Source organism: Humulus lupulus, chromosome 4 (assembly GCF_963169125.1).
Source record: "Humulus lupulus chromosome 4, drHumLupu1.1, whole genome shotgun sequence".
NCBI classification, from domain to species: Eukaryota; Viridiplantae; Streptophyta; class Magnoliopsida; order Rosales; family Cannabaceae; genus Humulus; species Humulus lupulus.
This window is the reverse complement of record NC_084796.1, coordinates 195462713-195472583: the sequence shown is the minus strand read 5'-3', so window position 1 is coordinate 195472583 and position 9871 is coordinate 195462713. Positions and strand designations below refer to the sequence as shown.

The 9871-nt window shown below is 34.4% G+C and overlaps 1 long non-coding RNA gene across 2 annotated transcripts; it reads right to left on the bottom strand.

Annotated features, from left to right (window-relative positions):
* Window positions 1–3685: 3685 nt before the first annotated feature.
* On the bottom strand, window positions 3686–5946 carry LOC133831091 (uncharacterized). 2 transcript variants are annotated; one of them, XR_009892388.1, is made up of 4 exons: window positions 5176–5946; window positions 4981–5031; window positions 4021–4192; window positions 3686–3922 (listed from the first exon to the last, which is right to left on the bottom strand). It is a non-coding gene; the product is annotated as an uncharacterized LOC133831091 (long non-coding RNA). The 2 variants fall into 2 exon arrangements; XR_009892387.1 differs by having other exon boundaries at window positions 4044–4192; window positions 5176–5944.
* Between the last annotated feature and the right edge of the window lie 3925 nt (window positions 5947–9871).

Below are 9871 nucleotides of genomic sequence, written 5' to 3'. Positions count from 1 at the left end.
ATTAAGGTATCTTAGTAAGCTAATTTTGAAATTACTAAGGGATTGCTACTTATAAGTGTGATTGATATCAAGACAATGAAGGATGGTCAAAGAGTAATTGTTCTTGTCATTTATAGGTGATTTTTTTTTAAATTAAGAGGATAAGGGAGAGGGTTTTCAGGAATCATGGTGATTTGATATGGAATCAAGAACTTGGTACAAATAATAAGCTAGGTTCGTAATTTTATGATAGTAAATGAGAATGGAATCAAGTGTATGAATGATAATTAGAAATTAAGTTCAATTAGCATTTAATAGGTGATTTGTTGTTGGATGTTTTGGAGACTATAAATCAAGAAAACTTAGCTCTCATTTTTGCACAACACAAGAGAAAAATAAAGAGAAGTGGGAATGAGGAGAAGAGAGAAAGAAAGAGAAGTAAGCGTGAGAGAAAGAAGGAGAAGAGAGAGTGGGAGCGGAAAGTTGGAGCACAAAGATCTAGGGCTTGAGTTTGGACGCAAGGTTTAAGGTAATATGTTGCTTTTATGGTTTAGTCTTCAAGATCACTCTCTTCTTGTTCTTTTGATAGTTATTGGAGAGACATCGTTCTTATGGCTAGGGTTTGAAATCTCTAAGGTGGTGGTGCTTCATAGTGGTTCAGCCTACACATCTACTTAAGGTAGTTTTTGTTTTTTAATAAGGTTGTTTAGTGTTGGTATTAGTTTAAGGTTGATTTATGGGAATGGTAGACTATTGATTTATGGATCAAAGCTACATGTTTCTTGGAGATTTTCTAAATAAGGTTATTGTTATTTTATGGTTCTTATGGCTACGGTTCGAAATCTCTAAGGTGGTGGTGCTTCATAGTGGTTTAGCCTACACATCTACTTAAGGTATTTTTTGTTATTTTTAAAGGTTGTTTAGTGTTGGTATTAGTTTAAGATTGATTTATGGGAATGATAGACTATTGATATATGGAATAAAGCTACGTGTTGCATGGAAATTTTCTAAATAAAGTTATTGTTATTTTATGGATAGGCCTTGATCGTTAAACGAGATAACTTTCTTATTTTCAAAGATTCCACACACCCGCCAAGGTAAGGAGGTTAAACATGTTTGCTTGATTGCTAAATTTTATGGAATGCATGGTGTATGGTAAATATTTCAGGGCATGCACTTGGAAAGGTAAAAGGTGGACAAAGGTAGCCATAATTTTGACCAAAGTGGTCCCAATGACAGTCGCAGTGCTTCCTCATAGTATCTCTCCCATTTATATGCGTAGAGAGTGCTTAGGTTTTCTCTGTGATGATTCTATCTCTTGTTATGTATGAGTAAATGGTTTGCTCTTCAAGGTGTGCTTTTATGTTGATTGTTTGGTTTGATTCTCTGTAAAGCTTGTCCTAATCTATTACTTTATAAAAAACGTCGCTCAACTCACATGTATTAGAAAAATACCAGTTCAACTCACATGTATTAGAAAAATACTAGTTTATGAAATTTGAGCCCAATAGTTTGAAATAAAAATATTATGTCTTTATGCAGTATTTGGAAATAAAATAAAATAAAAAGTCCCACTGATGAAATTTGAAACATAATCCATAACATAATTTTCTTAATTATTTTTGGCGCTCATCTTGATCGTTATTCATTCATAGGACACCCCACGTCATACATGCCTAGACTTCGGAATCTCCCACATCACTGTGTGTGCCAAGGAGAAAATCCTATTGCCGACCAGTAAGGGGAAAGTAAGAGGGTGAGCTAAAAGTCGAGTAAGGAAGTACAAACAACTACAAAAATATCCAAGAAAAGCACAAGAAAATCATTTTCTTATTGTAAACTCATAGCAAAACACATCATATTCATACTCATAAATCATAACCATAATCATAGTCATAATCATACATCATAATCATACATCATGTGATCATGGCACCCCTATTGTCCATGTGACATCATGAGGTAACAAGCAAAAGTATAAATTGGTAAGACCTCTTCTATGAGGTAAATAGGATCCCAGGTCCTCGAATAACATCAGCGCGTCCACTCTATGAGTTACGTCATATCCTTAGTAACTCCTATGTTGTGTCGCGTTCAGCACACTAACAATCTATTGCTTTTTCATACAACATACTAGCACATATATATTAGTTCATATCATAGCATAGAAATTTGTACTTTTCATAATACTTTAGCTTACCATAGCCCATACATTCCATAACACCATAATTCATGCTATCATTTCAGTTCATACCTTTCATAACAAAATTCATAGAAATTCTAGCTAACTTCCTTACCTTAAGTCCAAGCAAAAGTAAAGTGCGGGTACGTCAAAATGAGCCTATAATCATAATCAAACGTTCGTTTTAAAGTCACGTAAGAATACACATGCCCAACATACATACCCCACATGTGCATGGGCCATGCATAGGTGGCACAAGTAGCACTACAACTCTATTCACACAACAACGTCACATAAAATCATAGAGAATCATGCCAATTCTAACAATTAATCCTTCGTGGTTACAAAACAAAAATCTTACTTTTGAATAATAGACACACATTTGAATGTAAAAATACACTTGCATGTAACATGCATAAGGGAAAGTGTTCTTAAAATTAATGGTTAAAGTCAATAAATTCTACATGCTCATTTCATTGCCATTTTCTTAAAAATTCAGCAAGCGTAAATAATTTCCCACTTTAGTAAATACTACATTATTTCTTTAAATCACACATTTTCCATTCATAAATTTTATTACAAAATTAATTTTTTTAAAAAATAATTCTTTAGCTTTAGTTTGCATAAATAATAATCTCATATGTTATTTAACAACAATTGAGAGAATGTGGCAAAATTTGTAGTTACTTATAACTACCAAATGAATTCATTTATCTCCTTTAGAAAATAATTTTACTTATTAAAAAAAACTTGATAAATATAAATGAGAAAAAACAATTTTAAAGTGTGAGAAAATTATATTTACCATATGCATAGTTTAATGTTTTTCTTTATTTGAACACATGCTCTACTTATTTTATTTAAAAAAATATTTTCAATTAATAAACCAAAAATTCTAATAAGTATTTTAGTTAATTAAAATCAAATAATTTCACTAAAACCATATTTTCTATCACAAAATATAAAAGAAAATGCATTATTATAAATGAGACAATAAATATATAAAGTGTAGAAAAACACATTTTCCATGTATAAAATCTAAGACATAAATTATTTGAGCATATACTTTATATCTTTTATTTAAAAGAGACTTTCTTCCAAGAAACCAAAAATTCCAGCAATAATTTTATTATATTAATTTTAGTAATCCACGACTACAAAAATGAGCTTTCTCGATAGTTTTTATTTGTCACTATTGAGCAATGACGACAGTCGACTAACTATCGTATTTGCCTATGCTGGCGTAAGGGTAGCTACACCGACCGTTAAAAAATGTCGCTGTTGAGGGCAACGCTGGCAGTTATTAGGTGTCGATGTTGTTGGCAATGCCGATAGTTGAAAAGCAACGCCAATAGTTATTAGGTGTCATCGTTGCTTGCAAAAAAAATTAATTTTTTAAAAAATTATTTATATTTATTTTAAATAAAAAATTATGATTTAAATGAAAAGTCCAAAGTTTAATACAAATAAAAGTTCATAACAAACCACAAGACACAACATACATTCAAAACTTGACAAATTAGATTAGCAAGAACATGTACGATATTAATATTATAGTATCATTGTAGTAGAAAAACAACAACATGAAGACACAGAATCCATACATACCACAAATAAATTATAATTTGTTTATCTCCAAAACCTATAAACTAAAGAGGTGTGTTATGAAGCTGGGCTATCTTAGCAACTACAAGTAAAGGGTAAAACATCAACATCTTCCAGCAACATCTTCCATGCGTACTCCTATATAAATCAACAAACCTGGGAAAAGAAACAAAAAAAAAAAAGAATGAAACTGAACAATTTTAATGATGCCATTTTCTTAACAAATATCAATGTGTATTGAAATATCTATTTACCAATTTAGTTAATCTATTGTCACCTTTATCACCTCAAACAAGGGGTTTGAATCTATCATCCCAGGCACTGGCGTATACTCAAACCAAAAATATCACAATAGCCTTTCAAATAAATAATAGCCCCTGCCCATTGCACCTGCAAACTCAACAAGTCTGCCTCACGTAGCAAACCCTAGTTAAACCATTGTAAAGAGGAAAAAAACAATTTAATACCAGAATTGAACTCAAAGAAACATATAAACATTATACAAACCATTCAAGTTGTGATGCTCTCCACTCATACTAACTATTAATAGTGTATTATACTCTTCAAAGCTGTGACTCCTAGTTTCTAATTGTATATTGATTTATATTTAAGCTAATGCCACATCTACCAAATGCATGCACTCCTAATCAAGTTATCAAAAATATATTGTTATATATTAAAGAGGTTTTCTTTATTTCCTTTTGAGTTATGAAAAGCATAAAATTCTATTATTTTTTTAATATGTACTAACTAGTGTCTACATATATATATAGTGGGTTGCATAACAGTAATAACTAATTAATATATATTGATTGGATTGACACATTACTAGCTAATTAAATTGATGTGTAGGTCTTAAATTTTACTAAAAGGAAATATGCAATGCCTAGATTATTAGCTATTATAAACATATATTTGCAGAATTGTGTAGCTTTAATGCAGCCTTTCTGATAATCCAACCACTCAAACAGAACAAAACTGCCCATGAACACCCAACCCCATAAACTTAGAAAACACAATACTCATAAAACAAATGAAAGAAACAATATTAAGCATCACTATCGACAAATACAAATGATTAAGTATCACCAAACTGCAAATATCATATGAAATAACTTAACCAAACAACAATGACTCTTGAAAATTAAATGTGAAACATTAAAAAAAAAACTATCAAAACAATTAACACACTTAAATTTTCAAATTTCCCTAACCTCTTCACCTGTCCATTTTTCTGTTGTTGATCTTCGGGGCCACTGGTCCTTCTACGTAGGAAAATACAGAAAAAATGACTAGATAATTAAGCGAAGCGCCACAACCCCATTCAATTATCAATGACTAGATATATTACAATTACATTTCAGTGGTGAGAAACTAACAAAAAGAAAAAAGAAAAGGAAAACACTTACCATTCTTCATCTTCTTCGTTAACATAGAGAGAAATCGCCACAACCCCATTTCCAGAGCCACCACCCAAGACCCCTCTATGAGACCGAGACACCCACAACACCTCCGCAAGACCGAGCCACCTACGACCCCTCTACGAGACTGAGACACCCAACTCCTCCACGAGATCGAGCCACCCACCCCCTCCGCGAGACCGAGCCACCCACGACTCTGAGCTCGTCATTTGCATCGTTTTAACAAGAACCCCGAGCCCCTGTCATTTCCGCTGTTTGCCGATGACTGGCCCCTGAACCCCCACCGTTTGCCTAATACCCATCCCTGCCAATGAGCCCGCATCTGGCACAAGGAAGACCACGAGCCCGAACCCACACCTTTTCCCCATCACCCACGACCTCTCCTCAAGTCCAAGCCACCCATGACCTCTCTGCAAGACCGAGCCACCCACGACCCTTCGCAAGCCCGAGCCCTCCAACCTCGTCCATAGCCCCATTTGCGACACATGACCCTCCATAAGTCAGACCCTCCGCGAGGGTAAGTAGACAAGGGATAGAGAGAGAGACTTTGCAGAGAAAGTGGAGGGAGAGAGAGAGAGGAATTTGGGAGGGCAGAGATGCAGTCGGGGGTCTCGAGACTGGGTCTGTGCTGGAGGTGTAGGAGAAGAGAGAAGAAAAGGAGAAAGAAAGTGGGAGAAAAAGAGGGAGTTGTTGGGGGTCTTGAGGTAGAAGAGAAGTGTGAGAGAGAGAGAGTGAATCAGGGAAGAAGGAGAGACAAAAAAAGGAAAACCGTTTTTTTTTATTTTAATTTACTTTGTTTGAATTAAAATATATTTCTTATTTGTTTCATATTTTAGTGTTTTATTAATAAATAATTTAATATATTATTTAATTAATTATTAATATAACTTAAGGTATTTTGTAATTTTTTAAAAATAAGTTGACCAAATTTAAATTTTGGGTACCAAATAGGTACGATTTGCGATTACAAGGTATTGAATGAGTATTATTGAAAACATAGGGTACCAAGATTACAATATTTTTCCAATCAATAAAACAACTCATTTATCACTAATACTTATTTTATAAATATGTTAAACAATAATATAGTTAAAATTAAATTAAAGTATTGTTTATCTTAATATCATAATTAATTTAAAGTTTGATATGAAAATTATTATAAATACAAAAGTGAATAATATCAAAAATTTAGAAACAAAAAAAATCTACTTTTAAAAGATTTTAATAAATTCATATTTACATAATATAGTTTATTTTTAAAATTTTATTATTCATTAATTATATTTTTAAATTTTTTATTTGAAATTTGGCAATATTTTATAACTGTCGGCATCGGTTTCGAATTAACTATTGGCGTTGGGGTCAATATCGACACATTTTAACTATCGGCATTGGTCTTGAATTAACTATCGGCGTTGGGGTCAATAGCGACACATTTTAACTGTCGACAATGGTCTAGAATTAACTGTCAACGTTGCGGTCAATAGTGACACATTTTAACTGTCGGCATTGGTCTCGAATTAACTGTCGGCATTGGGGTCAATAGCAACAGTGACCGTTATTAGCTGTTTGCGTTGGTCTCTATGACTACAATTTTTAACTGTCGGCGTAGAGTCACGCTAAGCAATTATGACAGTCAACAGAGTTGACTGTCGTGGTTGGGTGTCGGGATAGCCCAGTTTTGTAGTAGTGACCCATGACGAAAACCCCTATCATGACTTCAGCATCTAATTTGTCAACGTGTTTCATTAAACCACAATGATCTAATATTACTCTTTCAAAATAAAAATCAAAACTCTTATAGATTCCAATAAAACCCTAATCATGTTCCTATTTTCCATAACATAACCAAGAAAATCAATTGATATAAAACTACATCACAAATCTTTATATAATACAATCAAAATTATACACACTAAACCATATCCATAGATCTATATCTTTAATTGTCATGATTGTACAAAACACACACACACATGCCTACCCCAAAAGAACAACACCCCCCCCCCCCCCCCCCCCCACACACACACACACACATATATATATATATATCCATAAAAGCATTCATTCATAAAAATAAACCACACACAACCCTAGCATGTTGCTATGAACTTTTGTAAAATACAAAGATATGGATAACAACCATCAACTAATATAAGAGACAATAACCAAGACAACAACCATCAGTAACTAAATGGCATAATCAAGAATCAATATAACAACAATGCCAATAAGGCTAGATTCACTAACTCCTTTGATAGAAATCAAAACTCAAAATGGCCACCACCTTTTATCACACCCTGTAGGGATTTTGAAAATCACAAAGAAGAAAAGATAAAAAAAACTTAGTGATGAGGAGAAGACTAATCTTAAGGAAATCATACCCAGACTAAAAATGTAACATCCCTTGTTTTGAAAACCCATTAGTAGCCGGTTACAGCCAGTGAAGAATTATATGGAATATGATTTTGACAGATGATATTATATGAAGTTGTGATGATTCATGAATTTTTATAGTCATTGTAATGATCTGGTAAAGGATCTATACTTATGCAAAGATAGATTGGTCTTGGACCAAGGAATAAACGTTAGTGGGAGAAAAATCTCGGATTAAATAAAATAGGAAATACTATAGCATAAAAATATTAATTTTTCCTGGCAACTGGGACTTTATTGTCAAGCCAATAAGATTACAAAAAATTGATTGAGGTTTGAATTGCAATTAACCGGGCTTAAGAATGAGAATTTCTTTCTCGGGCCTCGAAGGGCATTTTGGTCAATTTGATAAAATTACCAAAATTATGTGATATGTGACAAATTTTATTTTTGGGTCACATTTAATTTAATTAATTAAGCTTAGAGATATTTAAAAACTATAGTATAAAATTTTAGGGAATTTTAGATAAGTAAAATTACCAAAGGGCCCTTGAGTGTCTAAGGAGAGAGGTAAAAGGAGCAATGGCATAAAGGTCTTTTCCAAGGGAGGAGAGAGAGAAGGGGAGCAGAAAGGCTATGCCTAGGGATCTCAAGAGCCTACGACATCTACCCTAGATGTAGAGTAAGAGCCTTATCCCACTCATTGGCTAAATCCTAATCATTTCTCTTTTACACTTCTAATCAATTTTATTAAATTTATTTTCCCTCAAGAAAACACACTCTTTCCATTTCCTCTCCACAAAACCGAAACCCTAACTCTCTCTACTGTCCATTTCTACAATTTTTTCTCTCCATTACCCTTTAAAGGAAGGACTCCTTTGAACCTAGGGTGCCCATCCTAAGAAAGACCAAGCTCACGATAAGTGAAATCCTCTCTTGTGATCCATTCTTCTCCTTCTCATTCATACCCGAAACCCTAGGGTGCCATGTGCATGCATGTTATCTAAAAGACATGCATGGCCTTGTTCTTGTGTTCTAGAGTTCAAGAGAAGTCTTATTAGTTGGATCTTTAAGATGAGCACCATCATCTACATGCATGCAAGCTTAGAAGTAAATTTTTGAAAGAGTACACCCTAGAGCAAACTCTTTTTAAGCATCCCTCTCCTTTTCTTATTCTAGCTCTATAATCTGATTCTTAGTGTATATGGGAAGGGATTTAAGTGTGTGAAGTGATCTGAAACCCTAAGAGCTCAACCACCCCAAAGGCTTGAACATAAAGAGGTGAAAATCTTGATTCTTACCATAATATTTAAATGGGTTTAGAAAATCTGAATTTGATTGTTTTTTTGTGAGTTAAATTAGTTATTTAGGTTGTGTTGTCTGTACTTTCACCCAAGGACATGTGACCATCCGTTTAGGATATTGTTATCCAATAAACTAGCATTGGTGACATGGAAAATAATCTCTTGACACGTGGCTGGTACCTGGGAGCGTCTGCTAGAGTATCGACCAGGAGACACAGTAGAAGCAGGGCAAGACTGTATTACCCGCGACCAGTCTGGTCGGTAGTTCCGTATACAAGGCAACATTTATGGGAAGATCTTTATGAATCCCGAAATTATCTCATACAATCTTCTGGATACCCGATTATTCAGGGAAGAATATCTGTAACAATCTCTTGTAACCCTCCTTGAGCCTATAAATAGCAAGAGATAGCTCAAAGGAAGAGGGGGGACTCACTTTTAGTCATTCAAAACTATAGTAATTTTCCAAGTAAATTTGTATTGTTCTTGAGATGGAGGTGAAACTCATTGAACCCTGGTTCCTTGATCATCCTTCTGATTTTACAGCAATATTATTCTAAGTGGACGTAGGTCATTACCAAATCCTGGGGCCGAACCACTATAAATTATTGTGTTTTCTTTACTTTTGTCATTGCGTTCTTCTCCATACATCTTTCCATATTAATCACGTCTTGACTCCGTGTCAGTTGGCCAAATCTTGGGTCAACATTCTAGTGCTTTCATTGAGAGATTGATTTGTTGCTGTTAAGAAAACCAATGGCGAAAGCAGGAAGGAAAACTGGGCAGGCAACTGCCGCTGCACCGTCGAATCCACCACCTCCTCCTCCCCCTGCAAGCATGGCGGAAGATGAGCCACAACTAGATTTTGAAGAGGAGGAAATGGACGATGCCACGCTGAAGAGCACCCTGGGCGCGTTGCATGAAGAATTGGCTAGTCTGAGGGCCAATCAAGAGACTGCCGCAGAAGTTATGGCGCGGCAACAGCAGGAGATTGATCGACTGCG